The 20,840-nt window shown below is 38.6% G+C and overlaps 1 protein-coding gene across 2 annotated transcripts in view; it reads right to left on the minus strand.

Moving 5' to 3' along the window:
• The window catches only part of zfhx3b (zinc finger homeobox 3b), a 280,084-nt gene that overhangs the window by 175,798 nt on the left and 83,446 nt on the right, over positions 1 to 20,840 (minus strand). For both annotated transcript variants that reach the window (XM_089119634.1, XM_039669717.2), the window contains one exon: positions 6,636 to 7,054. The gene's annotated coding sequence lies outside the window, so the exon portion shown is untranslated. The remainder of the gene's footprint in view (positions 1 to 6,635; positions 7,055 to 20,840) is intronic.

Here is a 20,840-nt window from a genome sequence, read left to right on the forward strand (position 1 = left end):
CAACATAGGGTTGTAAATGGCTAAATATGTTCGTGTCTTTTTGTTTTGTGCTGTAACACGTCACCTGTATGTTTTGTAGGCTATACCGCAATGTCTGCTAATAAAATCTAAAAATCAAATATCATGTGTTTTTAAATTGATTTAAATAAGCATTATTCTAAAATTAATTAACTCATTAATTAAGGAGAACGTTCCTGCGGTAATACATAGTTTCTTGTTTTGGGTAGATGGTCGGACAAACATTTTTAAGAACGCACAACAGAAAGGAAAATGTATCATTTTAATTATTTATAAATAAAAAAAGTTAATTTACAATCATAAACACTAATTAATCAAAGTTACAATATTTTTTTTTTTAAAAAATAGGTCATATCTTGTGCTTCTCTAAAAAAAATACGCACTATTTTTTTGATTGAGTAATTAATTAATTAATTATGCATATATTTTTCTCTTTAAATTAATTTATATTTACCATTACATTACATTGTAATACTGATTTGGATCGTTAAAGTTACCAAATACTGTGTGTAATTCGAAAACATAATTAACATATTTGAACTCTAATTGTCGCTAAATAAATTATGCAATAAAATAAAGAAAGAACGAGGATATTTAAAATCAGAACGTTATATTTGCATACAGACCGGTAAAATGGTGTGGCTCGGTTTCATTCGAGACTTGCTCAGAAGCATAAACGGTCCAGATGAAGGCAATAAATGGATAATATAGCAATTTGGAAAATATTTAAAAACAAAAATAATTTAGCCTATTATACCCCCTTAAAATAACAGTGAAAAAAGCCGATTGAATAATATCAGTGTGTCATAAAACACCTGCGTGCATCTGTCTCTCTGTTTTTGTATGTGTGTGTGTGTGTGTGTCACCGATCATCTTATCTATTATTACTTTAATCCACAATCTACTAGGGCATTTTGTTGGTTAAATTTTATCATTATTAGGCTATAATTTATTTTATTTTTCGATATAAGACACGAGCTAAGCAACACGCCCACACATATACATACAGTCATGTATGTTTCTCAGTCAGTGTATTATCTTCACAAAACAGCAAAAGCACATCCAAAGAAACCTTTAAAAATCCAGGACGGGATTCACTGTCTGCGCGGTTTAGCAGTACAAATGTCTCTGTTCACGGTCGTGCAACAATCAGAAAGAAAAGCAGCCTGGAGCAAGTCTGCGTCCAGACGAGCTACAACTGCAAACCAGCTCATCCCCATACCGCCGATTCTCTGCAACCTCCATTTTATCCTTGTGCAGGTAAGAGAATAACAAACATAAATCTCAGGAATCAAGCAAAAGGCAGAGAAGTGAAGATACTACCCTGCATCTCGATATTATATACTGAGCAAAGCATGCAATCTGCGTATTGCAGACCTGCGTTTTCACTAAATTGAACAATAATAAACAAATGGCCACCTGACTGAGTGACCAGTCCTTAAAATAAAGAGAATACACATATTAATAGAAAAATACGGTTTGTGAAAGTAAAGCTTAATATATAGGCCTATATGTCCACATGTTCCCAAACAAGTTTCATGTGTAGCAGATGGAAGCAGAAGACACTGAAGGGCAACGGCGACGTAGGGCTCCCGCCAAGGGTCACCGTGCAAATCCTTCCCCACTTCCATCATCTGACAGCTATGGCAGGATTATGGCCAAAGCTTTGGTCAGGAAATCATTTCATCTCAAAAGAGAAGACCCCGAGTCTCCACCCGAGAAATACAGTGATTTCGTGACCCAAATGCCACGAATAGTTAGCTTAGAAATTAGACAGATGACATTTTGTTGACAAATCTTTTCAAAGACAAATGAAAGAACAAACCCAACAAATTCTTCCATGCAGCCTTGTTTAAATGTGTGTGTGTGTGTGCTGGATTTTAAAGCCTCACGATTATTATAATGTAAACATATAGAAACAAGTTACCTGTTAAGCATCTAAAAAGTCATTAAGACATAATTTAATTATGTGTAAAATATTTAAATATGTAAATTAAATATATAGCTAATTATGGGTCAAGTCTGAGTAAACAGAAAAGTGACAAAACGTGAAATGCAGACAAAAGTACTGTAACGAACAATTTGTAATGCATTTCTGAACCTAATATAATGGTAACACTTTACAATACGATTCATTTTTCATTATGCTCAACATACATTTGTTTTTTTAAATCACTTTTGCATAAACATCAATTTCAGACCATCTTGTTATCTGGGTAACACTTTACAATAAGGTTTCATTAGTTAACATAACATGAACCACAATTTGTTACTGTATTTGTTAACCTTAATAAAAAAAAAACAGCTGTTCATTGCTAGTCGCATTAACTAATGTTTACAAATACAACTTTTGATTTAAAAAAATTATAATTAACACGATTAATTAACTGTAGAGGGCAGTTTATTAGTACTAATGAAACCTTTTTATAAAGTGTTACCCAGATATAAATAAATACAGTTCAAGATGGTCTGAAATTGATGTTTATGCAAATGTAAAGTGTTTGTTGACCATAATGAAAAAAAATATCTACTCTGAAATATACATTTTGTGTTCAGTAACCTGCTCCACAAATGCAACGTACAATAAGAGCAAAGGTAATACGAGTAATTAAGGCCAAGTAGAGCAACATGGACCAGAAAATGCTGCCAAAGCCTCAAACCTGCAACTAGTCTTGTGGGTGATGTAGCTGGGGTATAATTGCAAGTGACCACAGCGGCTGGAACATAGTTGCACGGCGCTTAACCCTGCCATTTCCCCCGTCCCCGTGACCTCCAGGACGCGGAGGCAGGTGGGCTTCTGCAAAATTGTGTGGGGGTAGGGTTGACGACGTCAAAAGGGGGGGGAAAGCCGTGCATCATGGCCAGTAACACATGAATGCCGCCCCGTGAGGGTCGACGGAGACCCCGTCTGGCCTCGGAGCTCCACACGCCCATAAAACAAGCCATTAAAAAAGCCGTTCACGGGCGAAGCATGAGCTCGTTAGGACAATTAACAAGAGAGGTGTTTAACTTAGCACTACATTAACACTCCAGGAGGGACTCTGCCTAAAAACAGGCCACCAAACAACACGACTGTGTGTGTGTCCCCAACACACAACATCATATATAGCGGGGCTGCCAGCAATACAGAAGGTAAACCTTTATAAATAGGGCTGTCAAACGATTAATCGCGATTAATCGCATCCAAAATAAAAGTTTGTGTTTACATAATATATGTGGGTGCACTGTGTATAATTATTATATATATATATATATATATATATATATAAATACACACACATGCTTGTATATATTTAAGAAATATTTTCATGTATATACTGTATATAGATTTATATATAATAATATTTTTCCTTAAATATAATGTAAACACAAACTTTTATTTTGGATGCGATTAATCGCGATTAATCGTTTGACAGCCCTATAAAAAAAATAAAAAAAAAATAAATGACATGCAGTATATGTTCCCCAACCATTCAAAAGCATTAAAATGAACAATTTAGCCTTACGATGCATTATGAAGGCCACAAACACACAAAAGCATGAATTCGCTATCTCTCCGCGGATAAACAAAGCATCGGGACGTCCCTTTCAGGAACTGGACGACGCAGTATTAGTTGTCTCACGGAGCACGGGCTGTGTCAAAACGACACGTTCAACTCATCCATAATGAAAGTAAATAAGAAGTGTGATAATCTGCATTTCATGTTATTTTTTAAGAAATTCGCTCCTTGCTGAGAAAGACCGAGAGAGATAAAGGGAATTGCTTCTCCCATCCTCTGTTTAGAATTGTAAATATGGCGTATAGGCATTGCTGCTGTCCAATTACATATATCTTTCATGTATGAAATCATGCATGGCTCTTTTTACCGCGAGGCCAAGGAGGGCCGGCACAAAGGGAGCGACCCCGGCCGCAGTGCAGTACATCCCTCATGCAGAGCGGGGTCTGGTGCCGGAGCCCTGGGCTAAGAGCACTGTTCCATTAGCGCTCTCGGATGGAGGGGGGGAAGGCGGGTGAAGAGGGGGAGGGAGGGGGGAATTGGCTCTCCTGACGGGGGCGTTCACCGCTTATGACTTCTGCTGACTTACATTTGTCTTGTTGTGAGCGTGCATGACCCCTCAGACCCCGTCCCTTTGACGTAGCCCTTCGCAGGAGCCCATTTCGGAGTCGCTAATTAGTTTAGCAGAGATGGATTTTTTTCTTAATGCATTAAAAATGGTGCGTTTTTTTGTGTGTGTTTGATTTAAGCAAAACATTTTCTTTAAAGCTTTAGTGCTCCATCTGTTTGTTTGCTTTCTCTTTCCCCACAAACGACAGCTCCCCGGCTGTGTACTAATATCAAAATGAGCTAAATTTGGCAAAATTACTTTGAACTTTTCAAACGAAGGCCCTGCTCTCTTCTCGGAACCTGGCTGATTCCCAGTGTCTGTTTTCTTTTTGAATGCTTAATTCTATAAACACTATTTGCTTGCATTCAGGGTTACACCGAGAGCAGCGAATACCATCATTTTGAACTGTTAAAGAGCATGTATGTCTGTCATGATAGCGAAACAAAAATATCACTGCTTAACATTTACACACGAATAAGCTAGACAGCGGGGCAGCGCGGTAACTACACTGTAAAATGTTTATAGAATTAACGTAAAATGTACTCCATGTGGTATTATTTGAAATCAACTGGTTTTACTCAAATCAAACGAAATCACCAATGAAAGTCATTTTAAGGGTCAGATCAGGAAAAAAAAAATCCATAAGGCAACAACTAATACACAATATAGGTGAAATGGTAAGAGGAACATTAAAAATGAAATTCGATTGGCAAACTATTCAGATTCAAGGTGAGAAATCATAGACGTAGAAAAAACAATGAAATATTGTTGGTTTAACTTAAAAAAAAGAAGTTCATTGAAATGGAAAAATTGAGTTAATACAATGAAGGAGATTGATTTAATCATCAGAAACTCAAAATATTATGTTATCTGAACCACATAAATAAATCGTGGTAATATGTTGATAACCACAAAAAGTCATTTCAACTCTTCCACAAAAAAGGTTACAGTGAGGTATTTTCAATGTAAGTATGCAGAAATGTGAAAGTAAAAAACAAAACATGAACTCTTATGTCAAGACTTGTGTATTATTTTAGTTTTTCACATAAATGAAGTTAGCAAGTTAGCAAGCAATTTGTTCACACTAAAATCATACATTCTCTTGTATGAGTAACAGTGAGTATTTACATTTTAACAGATTTGATTGAGCTTCTGTTTGTTCGCTGAAAAGTTTATGTGATTAAAAACCTGAATTCCTAACCTGTTTATCATATAAACCGATTGAGTCTCTTCAGAAAATTTGGATTAAACCAAATCAAAGCGTTTTTAAAGCGTTAAAGTGGTAGTTTGTCAACGGAGGCAGAGAAAGCTCTCAGATTTCACAAATCTTCGTTTGTGTTTCCGAAGACGAACGAAAGTCGTACGGGTTTGGAACGAAATGAGGGCGAGTAATTAGACAGGGTATGAATTGGATTTTGGAATATTCCTGTAGCACAACCTAACTTGGATTGTGTAGTTGATCGGGCTGTCAAACGATTAATCGCGATTAATCGCATCCAAAATAAAAGTTTGTGTTTACATAAGATATGTGGGTGCACTGTGTATAATTATTTGATATATATAAATACACACACATGCTTGTATATATTTAAGAAATAGTTCCATGTATATACTGTACATAGATTTTAGTGCTGGGCAACAATTAATCGCGATTAATCGCATCCAAAATAAAAGTTTGTGTTTACATAATATATGTGAGTGTATTGCGTATAATTATTTTGTATATATAAATACACACATGCATGTATATATTTAAGAAAAATGTGTTATTTACATATAAAATGTTAGTATTTATATATAATATAAATTATATATAAAATATACTGTATACATGCACATATTTCTTAAATATATGCATGCATGTGTGTGTATTTATACATACTAAATAATTATACGCAGTACACACACATATATTATGTAAACACAAACTTTTATTTTGGATGCGATTAATCGCGATTAATCGTTGCCCAGAACTAATATAAATATAAATATTTTATTTATAAATAAAAAAAATCTTATATACTTGCATGTGTGTGTATTTATATATATATACAAAATCACATATATTATTTAAACTCACATATATTATGTAAAAACAAACTTTTATTTTGGATGCGATTAATCGTGATTAATCGTTTGGCAGCCCTAGTAGTTGAATATGCAAATATGCAAGTGCCAATGATGTTGACGTCTATTTGTATATCTGTAAACTCTTTATTTTCAATCAAATCAATCAATCAATCAATCAATCAACCAATCAGTCACCTTCTTAACACCTGAGCCAAACAAATTCAATCAGCACACATTCCCTCTAACCCTACAGCAACAGACATGTGATTGAGTCTTCAAGCCGGGAAGCCTTTATCTACAGTGGGCTCTCCTGTAGGCCCAGCATGGAGGAGAAGCAGCCTATGTGGGCGTGAACACAGGGGGGGCGACTGGGCTTCAAAAGCCCCCGAGGAGCTTTGGGGGTGTTGCCAGCAGGAAGAGAAGTGACTTCACAGCCTTACCTGATGGGGTTTTTGGTTTCAGTCGCCACCGCTCGGAAGCCCTCTCTGACAGCGTCCTTCTTTTCAAGTGTCCGTTTGAAGTGGGCGCCAGAAAGGTCACAACCCTTGCGGTCACAGCAGGTTCGGTGCAATGGCAGGCGGACGGCCGCAATCTATCGCCAGTGCTAAAGCTATCAGGTCTTCTTCTTTTTGTTTTTTGGTCTGTTGGTTTATTCAAAAGAAAAAGAAGAATGTAAAGCTTTCAGATCCAGTGCCTGGGCACCACTAGTAAGTCCCTTGGCAAGGGCTTGGGATGATGTAGTCCTGTAATTCCAGGTATTTCCAGTTTTTTTTTTTTTCAAAGCTATGAGACCCGGTTTTGAGATTTGGTTTGAAGCATCCACGGTCTGTGGAAAATCCTTTCGGAGTGATAGCGCCACCTAGGGATCAGAAATGAAAGCAAGCTATTAGCATTCACAGCAAAAGTTCTTTCATGCAACCGAACAAAGGATGAAACAAGGAACAGATTTAATAGATTCTAACACAGACGTATAAACACACACTTTGCCTTTTATAAAGCAGAGCCGAGAGGAGGTGAGGCCATTGTTAGTTATGCTCCGTAAGTGAGTGCAGATTTTTCGCTTCGCGTGCTCGTTCCCCCTCAGAAAGAGCCGGCTAAATCTCTTTCAGGAGGGGAGGACACAGAACAATATGGCTTCTATCAAGTCTTTTGAATTCTGTAATAAGCTGTTTTAGAGAACAGAAAATTAATATATAATTATTTTTATTACTGCTCCAGGACAAAACCTTATGATTTTCCAGATTGTATTAAGTAATAAATGCATTTCTTTGAGTAATTTTTCCTCTCGTGGCATTACAGGCTCTGTCTCTCCATAAAAGAAGAAGAAGAAGAAGAAAAGAAAAGAGAAATTTCCGGAGAAACTTAATTTCCCCCATAACCAGAACAAGACATATTCCTGTAATAACATGCATAATTGTGCACTCTGCAGAAGATCTCTCATACACAACAACAAAGCCACTTAGACAGTACATATTTATTCACATGTCAGTCCCAACATTGAAAGAGAAAAAAAAGGAGGAGGGAAAGGAAAAGGGAACGCCACATGGGGCTGGGATAGAAAGCCGAGTAAATGTGTCTATCATAGGCTGTGGCTCTGACAGCTCTCGCCTTTGCTGCTTGGGCTTCAGTTGAGGGAATAAAGGACAGAGAAGGAGACAGACTGTGATTTCTGAACGGTCCCCCTGGAGTCGCTTCTATTTGGCAACATTTTTATGATTATTTTTACCTCTGTGGATAGAGCAGGGTTAAAGATGCTGTTTAATTGTTCCCAAGAGCTCTTATTAAGTTGTTGATGAGGAGCTCCAGGGAGAAGCACTTAAAACTGCAACAAAAACAAGCAGTTGAGTCGAGGCAAGCACACTTGTGAGGGGACGGAGGAGGAGGAGGAGGTGCGACGGGTATTCCGAGATTGATGATAAATGGATGGAGTGCGGAGGTCTAAACTTTTTTTCGACGCCGGCTCACGTCTGGTCTCTCTGCGCCAGGGCCGTGACTTCTTTAGGCATGGAGGGGGACCAGTCCCTGCCGATGATTAGAAATGGCCAAACTGTTCACCTCAACATTTTTGATGCTACTCTGGACGACAAAAAGTTAGTATGCCTCAGTGGTCTAACATTGATAGTCAATGTCAGAAAGATTGAGATGGTGAGAAGGTGGGCTGTACTGTTCACAGAAGTCAAACATGATGCATCAGGTGCATATGTTTTAGCTTACCTCAAGGGCATCCAAGATGTAGCTGTCTTTGTTTCCGCAGTAGTTTCAATTTTGATATTTTTAGGTCAAACCGTTCTTGTCTTTCAGTCATATAATGGAGGTCTATGGTCACCACCTCAAAGAGCATGCACAGAGAAGTCCAGATTAAACATGATTTAATGATTTGTCCATGTAAGTACACATTGATGGCCTAAGATTTGTGTGAGAAAACGAACAGTATTTATATCGTTTTTACCTCTTGTAACCAAGTGATCTGAGGGTGCGGGCGCTTTGTGGCTGGGGTTACAAGAGTTAAAAACGATATAAATACTGTTCGTTTTCTCACACAAACCGCTCGTTTCCTGTCTTAGGCCATGAATGTGTACTTACATGTATGAGTCATTAAATCATGTTTAATTTGGACTTCTCTGTGCATGCGCTTTGAGGTGGTGACCATAGACCTCCATTAAATGACATATCAAAATTGAAAGACCCTTGAGGTAAGCTAAAACATACCGAAAATACCGTAATTGTTTTATGATAGAAAAGTTAAAGAACCAGTGATGCAAACCACAAACTATGTGATTCATCTAAATTATATCTGAATGTGACAAGAGCCTTTTTCAACATAGTAATATTCTTAAATTAAAATATTAAGCGCAAACTCTAGTCATTCTGGTCTGGTCCTTTTTCCCCTTTCTTTATTCCCTTAAATTTCTTTAAGTCTGTATATCTACTCAATTCCTTTAAATAAAAGCATCAGCCTATCTTTGGCGGCCTGGGTATCTGGCGGGAGTTTTGGGACAGAAATTAAGCTCTACATATAGTTCTAACAAGTGATCAATATTAATATTAATATTGATAAAGGTCTGATTGCAATAAAAAAACTTATACTGTACTGGTTTAGTGCCAGATTTAGTTACAGCTTCCAGTGCAAACCCTCTTTTGGCGTTTAAAAACTGCTGTCAGGATACGCAGTGAAAAATTAGATCTGCAACAGGCGTGGACAGGGTTATCTTTGCGGCTGACCTCATTGCATATGCAGTCGTGGGAGTTTTTTTTTTCTTTCAGACGAAACATTTATAGGAGGAGAGTATTTAGATAAAACAAGCAAGGTGATTTACTAGTCAATTTACAGGTATTTGAACAATTATTTACCGCCCCTCCAAAAAGCATGTCTCAAACCAGACACTGCTTGGTTGATTTCATTGCAATGTTCTGTATCAGTAGATCACGAGCAGAACTTTCCACTCCCATGTGCGTTTTTTGGAATAGTGCTCAGATGCTAAGCAGTTCAATCGCATGGGTTTGTTGTAAACACATGCATCCTGAAAAGCACCTACGCAGTGCTCTCTCAGGCCATTCGCACCTTCTCCACTGGGCAGACTGTGGCCTTACGCTGGGCTGGGCGGAGCAGCGGAACGGAGTGGATCTGGATCAATACCCCAGCCTGCAGCGCAGCAGGGCCGCGGGCCATCCCTGACCTGGGCTATTGATCAGCCGCTCCTCGGCTGCCAATAGCAATGTGCTAGATGTGACACACGGGCTGAGAGCAGACAGGCGGCTGAGGGATGGGGGAATGTGTATCGCCATTGGCAGCCCCACAGCACAGTGAAGATAAAAGTCAATTCCACTTAACCAAATCACTGACAACTAAATAGTTAGTGGACGAAGGAATGTGCAAGGTCTCAGGTGGTGGCAGCTGGCTGCATGGATGACTGGGAAGCCGGGATTCCCAGGATTCCCCTCACCTGCGGTGGGAAAGCCCTACAGTAAATAGGTGTGTAGCGCACGACCAGGTCTAATCTATGGAAGCTTGTTTCACCACGGAATAAAACAATGGAAAAGATATTTGCGACTTTTTATCTCACAACTTTTTTTTTCTCTCCGAATCAATTCTGACATTATAATACACAATTGTTTAAAAAAGTTATAAAGTCAGAATTGCAAGATATCAATACGCATTTGCAAGAAGTCAGAATTGCGTGATATAAACTCAAAATTGCGAGAAATAAAGTCAAAATTGCGAGATTAATGTTTTGCGACAATTGCGACATTATATCACGCAATTCTGACTTCTTTTCTCAGAATTGTGAGATATAAAGCCACAATATAAATATATGAACATTTATATTTAAATTTGGCAAGTCTTACGCCGCCTTCACACTGGCAGTTTAAATCAGCTCCGTAATACGCAATACGTTCCCAACGGACGTCGTACTACACAGTGAAAAGCGTCGGACGCGGGTAGAACAAAAATGGCGGAGAGATTAAAATTCTGTCAGTTCTGTATGATCTCTCTGATGAGGGTTGTGCTGCGTGAGGAAAGTTGCTGAGGACGCTGACATGTCAGGTCGGCTAAAAAATGTGATATAGTGGTCAATAGTTTAATGTCTACCTTCAATTTAATTGTATTAACTGCCCTTTTAAACGTGAAAATAAATGAAATGAAAATAAAAAATGACATAACAACTTATCGTTATAAAATCATTATATATTTTATTAAAAGTTAATAGTTCAGGTTTGTTTATTAGTACCATAGCAACGGTCAACTTACGCTGGAATTGTCGGATAAGAACCGTCCGTAGCTTTTCGCAGTTTTTCGAGTTCAAATTTTTGAACGCATCCGGATGACCAACGGACACAATTTTCTTCGCACCGCACTCGGTCGGACCCGTTTCGGACCCATTCGCATGCGTCCTGCGAATCTCCATAGGAAATGAATGACTTCCGGTCGTTTCGCAGCCGCATCGGAGCTGATTTCAACTGCCAGTGTGAAGGCGGCGTTAAGGCCATTGCACTCTGAGTCCGAAATTCGCATACGAAATTTGCGCACGTTAAAAAAAAAAAAAAAAAAAAAATCGACCTCACATTATGTCAATCACGCTTGCACACCGCCTCCGAAACTTTCGTCCGTCATAAAAAAATTCGGATCGGGTTCGATTTTCTGCGTTTTTCGCATCCACAGCCAGCACTTTTAGAGGTTTTATGACAATTCAGGGCAGAGGGGAGCTCGTTTACGGTCTATGGAGCTCGTTCCGCACATCATTGCACATATGCGCAGTGCTTTCAGTTTCGGTTTTCAATTCGATCAAGTATGTTCTCTTCTCTCGATTGGATTATGAAAGGAATAAACCTCCCCTTTCAATCAGATGAAAATTTCGGATCGAATAAGGTATGATTGAGCAGCCAATTCGATAATTTATTATTTGGGCACAATATATAACAGCCTATAAAGCTGTTCTGTCTGGGCCGTGTGTGTCTCCATACCTTTAGACACACTGCCAGTCTCTGTTCAGGAGCGATTGGTTCACGGAAATTGGTGGTCTTGTTTTTAAAATGTGGCTCCAGAATCGCAAGCAAAGCATCAAACTGTTCCACCGACATTCTGAGGTAAATTTTGAATCGCTCGGGATAAATTTGCAACTCATTGATAAGGAGGTGCTTCCTCTCGGCGCAATTTCAGGATTGCATGGACGTAATATTTTCTCTTCTCTTTTCAATAAGAGAGAGGACAACAAAATCGTCCTCACTGCTTGACGAATCCATTTTGTATTTTTGCGTTTTTTCCCCGCAAAGGTTTCATAAATACGGACGAATTTTTAAGCTGACGAACACGAAAAAACGCATACGAAAATTTCGTACTCAGTGTGCAATGGCCTTTAAGTTTCTTAAAGGTTCTTTAAATTTGATTAAATTGAATGTTTACATTTCTTGTTAAATTATTTAGACGTCGGGCACTCGTCGCATAGATTTAAAGATCTATGCATGTTTGCGTTCAGCACTCTCAGGCGGTGCATCTAATCCATCTTCCAGGCAGCCATTAGCAGTCCATATCAGAGTAGTTTACATGTCACTTTACTGCTCCGCTGCCTGTTCATTGCTATTCTGTAGCCAATGGCCTGCTTGTCCATTCAACACCTATCTAAGGCTTCATATCTCTTCCTTTAATTACTGACTGACAGGAAGGCAATACTGAACACTTCATTATAGAAGCAGCCCCAAAGACCTGATAGCATAGCCCAAGTCTCTCTGGTCAGTCCGACATGCACTGCCTAGGTCAGCAAAGGTCAGTCACCCTGAATTTATCAGGCAGTGGTTGACCGAGCCCAGCCAGGTCACCGTACAGCAGGGGCAGTGACCTTGGCCGACTGCTTGCATCAGGTATTGATCCAGTCGTTTATGTCAAGGCCACACTAATCACCAATAGCAGAGTCTCTAAAGGACAGTTAGGCTCCAATGGATGTGTCTGCGACTGGTGAGAACACAGAGAAAAATGAAAAATGCATGACCAACTTTTGCATGACCAAATTAACCTGATGCAAAATTTGCATGGTGGAATCTTTAGTCCTCATGAAATTCTCAATCACGTTGATTACTATTGAAATGACTGGATTTCACCAGCGACCACACACTAAAATCTTTAAAGGGATAGTTCACTTTAAAAATTAATTAGAATTTATTAAAAACAAGCGGTTTGTGTGAGAAAACGAAACAGTATTTATATAGTTTTTAGCTTTTGTAACCACAGCCACGTCCAAGTGATCTGAAGGCATATAAATACAGTTCGTTTTCTCACACAAACCGCTCGTTTCGTGTCTTAGGCCATCAATGTGTACTTATATTTACGAGTCATTAAATCATGTTTAATTAGGACTTCTCTGTGCATGGTCTTTGAGGTGGTGACCATAGACCTCCATTATATGACTGACAGACAAGAACGGTTTGACCTAAAAAAAGCAAAATTGAAAATACTGCGGAAACAAAGACACCTACATCTTGGATGCCCTTGAGGTAAGATAAAACATAGTGAACTATCCCCAAATTGAAATGTTTGATCATTCTGGCATTACTTACTTGTGGATTTTTTTGCCTTCTTTGGAACACAAAAGTTAAGTTTTTTCAATCCAATTCATAAGACCATTCTGAAAATCAGACAGATCAGATACTTAAACTGGGATCCCAGTGACCCAGTGATCCAGTTGCAGTGGTTAACAGCCCATTGGAATGGGTGATTATTGGTGAATAATGGCATATTTGTCACCAAAGCATTGGAACATGACATATGGACTGCACTGTACATAAAAATACAAAAAAAAAAAAAAAAAAAAAAACAACAGTCTCTCTTGCCTACCCTAATCCCATTTAGTTTTAACAGACCACCTAAATCCTAAATTAACCAGGGAAATTTGACATTAAATGTCACTCGCACATGAATTTACATTTGATTTTCAAAAAAATAAACAAAAAATCTATCAGGAATTGCCTCATCATTTCAGAACATCACTGCATGCCAATTCAAATGTAGGGGTGCTGATAGTGCAGTGGATAAGACACATGTCTTTGGTGTGAGAGACCCAGGTTCGAATCCACTGTGAGACACCAGGGCAAGCCTTGCTCAGGGCAAGACGGAGTAGTTCACTTTTAAAATAAAACTTTTGCTGATAATTTACTCACCCCCATGTCATCCAAGATATCCAAGTCATTCTTTCTTCAGTCAAAAAGAAATTTAGGTTTTTGATGAAAACATTCCAGGATTTTTCTCCATTTAATGGACTTCAATGGGAACCAATCGGTTTAAGGTCCAAAAGACAGTTTCAGTGCAAACCGCAAACTGTTCAAAGGGCTTTAAACGATTTCAGATGATGAATAAGGGGCTTATCAAGCGAAACGATCGCTCATTTAAAAAAAAAAAGAAAAAGTCTAAGTGATGGTTGTCTCAAATGGTTGTCTTGCTCTGCTCTGTGATGCTCGTTCATGACTTTCCTGTTCGAACTCATTCATCAAAATGAACAAACCTTTTTTCGTGTCATTTTGTTCATTCAACGAACGAAATGAACGAGTTGACTCGGGAAAAGATTTGTTCATTTTGATGAACGAGTTTGAATAGGAGAGTCAGAGCAAGGCGACCATTTCAGCTTATAAAACATTTTTTTTTTTTAAATGAGCGATTGTTTCGCTTGATAAGACCCTTATTCATCGTATGAAATCGTTTAAAGCCCTTTGAACAGTTTGCAGTTTGCACTGAAACCGTCTTTTGGACCTTGAACCGCTTGGTTCCCATTGAAGTCCATTATATGGAGAAAAATCCTGGAATGTTTTCATCAAAAACCTTAATTTCTTTTCGACTGAAGAAAGAATGACAACTTGGATGAAATGGGGGTGAGTAAATTATCAGCAAAAGTTTTTTTAAAAAAGTGAACTACTCCTTTAACCCCTAGTTGCTCCAGAGGCGTGCGACCTCTGATATATATAGCAATTGTAAATTGCTTTGGATAAAAGCGTCAGCTATGTAAATTTAATGTAAATTATGTGGAATAGAGTGACAAGTACAATATTCGTAATTTCTCCCTTTCTGTTCCAGTCACACATGTTTAGAATGGCATGAGGGTCAGTAAATGATAGAATCTCCTTTATTTTCTTATCAGATATCAATCTTACAAACACCAAAATCTAATGTCCAATTAAATTCCAGGATTCTTTGAAACCAGTTTATTTAAAGGGACACAGCGGTAGTCATCACCCCAACAAATCAGTGTTAGATACTCTCATAAGCCTAAACTGTTTGCAAGATTACGCATCTGTCAGCTTCTGTGTAGACCCGGCTTCAATAGTGTGCAGGAGAGCGCTTCTGAAAAGGTTTCAGTACAAACGTGTGTGTATTTGTGTAACCGAACTTGTGTTTCCCTGTGTGTTAGCGTATCACAGTGCCAGCTGCTCTTCAGATCTCTTTCTCGCTCGGCATCGCTCGCATTAAATGACATTAAAGGTCGGGAATCTGCGGAGCAGGAGAGACGAGAAGCCATTTTAACCCTTCTTGCTTTATTACGCTTTGTTCCGTTTAATCAAAAAAGTGATGCATACAGATAACCCCCCTTTAAAAAAAAAAAAAAAAAAAAAGACCTGATAAACAGAAACGATTGCATCTCTAAATAATAGATGATATCCTGGCTTCATACAGACACTTATATAAGGGGAAAATAATTGAAGACAACAATGTCCTATAAGAGACCCACTTGAGCAATGCTGATTCAGAAAGCTTCCTGACTTCAAACGCTCTGTCATAAAGTATGGATAATCCCTTAAGAAAGGCGTGCGTCTGTTTACAATTTTCTTCTAATTAAGGCTACAGAATAGGGCGATCTTTGTTCAAATTGATGTGTGTTGGTTGGATTTTGGCAGAAAACTGTACCATTGGAAAAGTGTGTGTTTGTGAGGGGGTTACGAAGGAACGAAGTAAACAATAACACCCTAATACAATCTTAGTGTCTGAATAAATATTCTTGCATCTGTCTACATATGACACACTTTCAGACAGGAAAACAGTTTTTCAAAACAACAAATTAACCGAGTCTTTTTCTTTTTTTTTAAAAAAACAATAACCCGTTTTAGACAGTAATCCCAGTGGTCTACCTGAATCCAACAGTATCTCAGACACTGCATCAAAATGAAGTTTTGACCTCAATTTGTCTTGACTTCCCTCAAAAGCTGGGCACTTTCTTATCTTAGTTGTGTGTGAATTTAAATCGGTTATGGAACAAATCAATCAGCGCAACAAAGAGCAAAACAGCTCCAAAATAAGCCCCAGAAGGAAAACGGGGACAATTACATTTGGACACATCCCTCATGATATTCCCTTTAAAGGACATGTCACATGTCAGCGGCTGGATATCAACAACAGTTTAAAGAGATATGAGCGATGCGATCCCGAAGACCCACGTGATGGTTTATTCGAGGCTGCTTGAGAGAAAGCTGGATCACGCAAAACTTCTTATTAATGTAAAAAATCCTAATAATAATACTAAACAAATAATATTTTATGGGCTGGGTGTTATCAGGACTCTAACCACCAGACACGTTTAGAACAGTGGACAGACTTTATCAGTTTTTTAATGACGTATTTTTATTAGGGCTGTCAAACGATTAATCGTGATTAATCGCATCCAAAATAAAAGTTTGTGTTTACATAATATATGTGGGTGCACTGTGTATAATTATTTGATATATATATAAACACACACATATGCTTGTATATATTTAAGAAATATTTTCAAGTATATACTGTATATATAATTTATATTATATATAAATATTAATATTGTATATATAAATAATATTTTTTTTCTTAAATATACAAGCATGTGTGTGTATATATATTGTGTATATATATATATATATATATATATATGTGTGTATATATGTGTATATATTTTGTATATATATACAAAATACAAAACAATTATACACAGTTGACCAACAAATATTATGTAAACACAAACTTTTATTTTGGATGCGATTACTCGCGATTAATCGTTTGACAGCCCTAATTTTTATCATTAAATTTTGAATATATAGTTACACACTTACTTCCTAAAATTACTTCTACTAAAACTAAAGGTTCATGATCAGCCCAAATGTGGGTTGCAATGCAAAATACAACTAAATGCATTTACAGTAGATTAGCAAATAATAATTTAAAGGGACTATATGCTCCGCATTCCTTTTCTTGTTCATCTTAAAGGCAATGTGTTCAAATTTTTAATTTTCAAGTTACATTTATTCTAACTTGATATAAAATAGACAAATTAGGTAGATGCTAACATGGGTACACTGTAAAAAAAATATTTTCATGATTTGTAATCACAACATTTTTTTCTTTTGTCAAATCAACTTAAATAATTTATATAGTTCATATAACTTAATATTTTGAGTTTATGATGATTAAATCAATCTCCTGCATTGTATTAACTTTTTTTTTTCCATTTCAATGCAATTTTTTCCATGATCAATGCAAAATAAATGACAGACTGCATTAATTATGGGTTCACTTGGAAGATATGTGTATGACTTTTGCTTAATATTATGTTTAATTGCATTTTTATTTACTTTTCTTTAAAAAAAAAATAGCACTGTTCACTTGTAATGATATAAACCAGATACAAAATGTTCAGATGGATCAGATGTGTGACATCCTCAAAAATCATGAACAAAAAAAATTAATTGCAAAATAAACAATTTCAGTAATATGACCATCTGGATCATGAAATAAAACCTGTTTAAAAACCTCAGGTCTATTCCAGCTTTAAGTTCCTGAACTAAAAGATTTTTCATTAAAAACACAAATAATCATAATCATAAAAATCAGGTGGCCAAGAAAACGGCACATTTTTTGTGAGCAAAGCCTTTTTATCATCTTTTTGGTGCACCATGAAGCCCATCAAAAACACATTTGAAAACACTCCTTGGTTGGTTTGAAAGGCAGATAAAGGCTTAAGATAAGGAATTAAGAGTGAGATTATTGGTGAAGTTTGTGAGACAGTGGTCCATGTGTCTGTGTGGGGGAGATTTGAGGATTAAAATAAGCTGACCCTTCATATTTAGTGCCATGTGTGAGAGATTAATCTAACTAGCCCAGATCACATTAGACCTTATCATTGTGCAGAAGATCTCACTGTCGGCCAGAGCACAACCCATCCCCTGCTGTTGGATTAGTGACTGAGAGACATGCATGTGTGTGTGTGTGCGTATTGACCGAGCTTTAACTGACAAAGGATCGCACCTATCCTAAAGCAGTAATACTTGAGCCATGCAATCCAGACAACCTGCGCCAGACGCCGATCACTCGGCTCTGCTTCATTGGCCTGTTCTTGCCCTCATGCCAAAGAAAAAAAAGAGGCAGTTCATCATTGTTTATCAAGCTATGATGGTGACTAAAACTCTTCACCTGTCACCTTCTCCCGGCCTGTGTACATTTTAACATGTCAGTCACAAGAGGAAACCTTCTTTTGACACATCTCAACCCATTTGAAATCACCTCGCTGCCAGCTATCCCTGCTACATCCACGCCACCATTGGGAGCACAGATACATTTTGGCCCTGTTTACACCTGGTATTAAGATGTTTTGGTCTATCGGATCACAAGTGGACGATGCTAAATACAGGTGTAAACAGATTTTAAAACATTTAGTCCACTTTCGACCACTTCCAGAGGTAGTCGAAAACTCATTAGACCGGATTGCTTTCGTAGTGGAAACTAGTGATGTGGTACTCGAGTCTGGTCTCGGACTCAAGACCGGTCTCGAGACTGATTTCTGCTTTCTCGGCCTCATCTCGGACTTTTTCCCTTCAAAGACTCAGTCTTGACTCGGTCTCAACCCTTCAAAGACTTGGTCTTGACTCGGTCTCAGACCACAGTTGGGAGGAGGACTCGTAATTTTCAGACCGAGTCCTCAAGATTTTTTTTCCAGCGCATTTTTTTTATGTTCATGATATTAAATCATGAATATCAAAACTGATATGTCGGGACAACATCTCGACTCGGACTTGCTTTCTCAAAGACTCGGTCTTGATTTGGACTTGAATGTACTTGAAAACCAACAGACTCGGTCTCGACTCAAACTCGACCCTTCAAAGACTCGACCCTTCAAAGACTCGGTCTTGACTCGGACTCGACTGTATTTGAAAACCAACGGACTCGGTTTCGACTTGGACTCGATCCTTCAAAGACTCGGTCTTGACTCGGACTCGACTGTTTTTGAAAACCAATGGACTCGGCCTCGACCCTTGAAAGACTCGGTCTTGACTGCATTTGAAAACCAACAGACTCGGTCTCGACTCAAACTCGACCCTTCAAAGACTCGACCCTTTAAAGACTCGGTCTTGACTCAGACTCAAATGTATTTGAAAACCAACGGACTCTGTCTCGACTCGGACTTGATTCTTTAAAGACTCGGTCTTGACTCGGACTCGAATGTACTTGAAAACCAACGGATTCGGTCTCGACCGAACTCGACCCTTCAAAGACTCGGTCTTGACTCAGAGTCAAATGTATTTAAAAACCAACAGACTCTGTCTCGACTCGGACTCGACCCTTCAAAGACTCGGTCTTGACTCAGACTCAAATGTATTTGAAAACCAACGGACTCGGTCTTGACTCGGACTCGACCCTTCAAAGACTCGGTCTTGACTCAGACTCAAATGTATTTGAAAACCAACGGACTCGGTCTTGACTCGGACTCGACCCTTCAAAGACTCGGTCTTGACTCAGACTCTAATGTATTTGAAAACCAACAGACTCGGTCTCGACCCTTCAAAGACTCGGTCTTGACTCAGACTCAAATGTATTTGAAAACCAATGGACTCGGTCTCGACTCGGACTCGACCCTTCAAAGACTCGGTCTTGACTCAGACTCTAATGTATTTGAAAACCAACAGACTCGGTCTCGACCCTTCAAAGACTCGGTCTTGACTCAGACTCAAATGTATTTGAAAACCAACGGACTCGGTCTCGACTCGGACTCGACCCTTCAAAGACTCGGTCTTGACTCAGACTCGAATGCATTTGAAAACCAACGGACTCTGTCTCGACTCGGACTCGACCCTTCAAAGACTCGGTCTTGACTCAGACTCTGATGTATTTGAAAACCAACAGACTCGGTCTCGACCCTTCAAAGACTTGGTCTTGACTCAGACTCAAATGTATTTGAAAATCAACGGACTCGGTCTCAACTCGGACTCGACCCTTCAAAGACTCTGTCTTTACTCGGGCTCGAATGTATTTGAAAACCAACGGACTCGGTCTCGACCCGGACTTGACCCTTCAAAGACTCGGTCTCGAATGTACTTGAAAACCAATGGACTCGGTTTCGACTCGGACTCGACCCTTGAAAGACTTGGTCTTGACTCGGACTCGAATGCATTTGAAAACCAACGGACTCTGTCTTGACTCGGACTCGACCCTTCAAAGACTCAGACTCGAATGTATTCGAAAACCAACGCACTCAGTCTCGACTCAGACTCGACCCTTCAAAGACTTGGCATTGACTCGGACTCTGCATAGGCGGTCTCGTCCCCATCACTAGTGTGAACTCTCGTGGTTGAATGCATTCGAACAGTTTTCCGCCTACTGATCTAATGCTTAAAACTTTTGGGAAGCGCTCTAGCCAGACGGGATTTAAACTTTAAAGTTTAGTTTGAAGATGAAAAACGTACCAAGCACAATGTTCTGATTTCTGATTTCTAACACACACTCACAGCATTTGGCTGGTCTTGCAGCTGTCAGAGCAAAAACGAAAGCTAATGCGCTATGTGTGTTTTTCCGTCTTCTCCAGGCACGTTCATTTGTAAATTACGTGAGCTTATTTCGTCCATTAGATCTAAAGTTTTGGGGGGAAAAAACTACATTTTCCCACCCTTAGACCCTTCCCTCAAAGAAATCAGAACAGAAGTGATTGAAAGTGGACGAGGTGTAAAGGGAATGTGTCTCTTTCGCCTACTTGTGATCCGATCGACAGAAACTCATCTTAATACCAGGTGTAAACAGGATCTTTCATCCACAATGCGGCTAGAGGCCACTGGTAACATTGACAAAATTAGATAACGGACACTCTCTGTGTCTGCAACACTTTTGTATCAAATCATATTAAAGGCCGACAACTCCAGGACTGTCTTTG

The sequence above is a fragment of the Pimephales promelas genome, chromosome 1 (assembly GCF_988280905.1).
Source record: "Pimephales promelas chromosome 1, fPimPro1.hap1.1, whole genome shotgun sequence".
NCBI classification, from domain to species: Eukaryota; Metazoa; Chordata; class Actinopteri; order Cypriniformes; family Leuciscidae; genus Pimephales; species Pimephales promelas.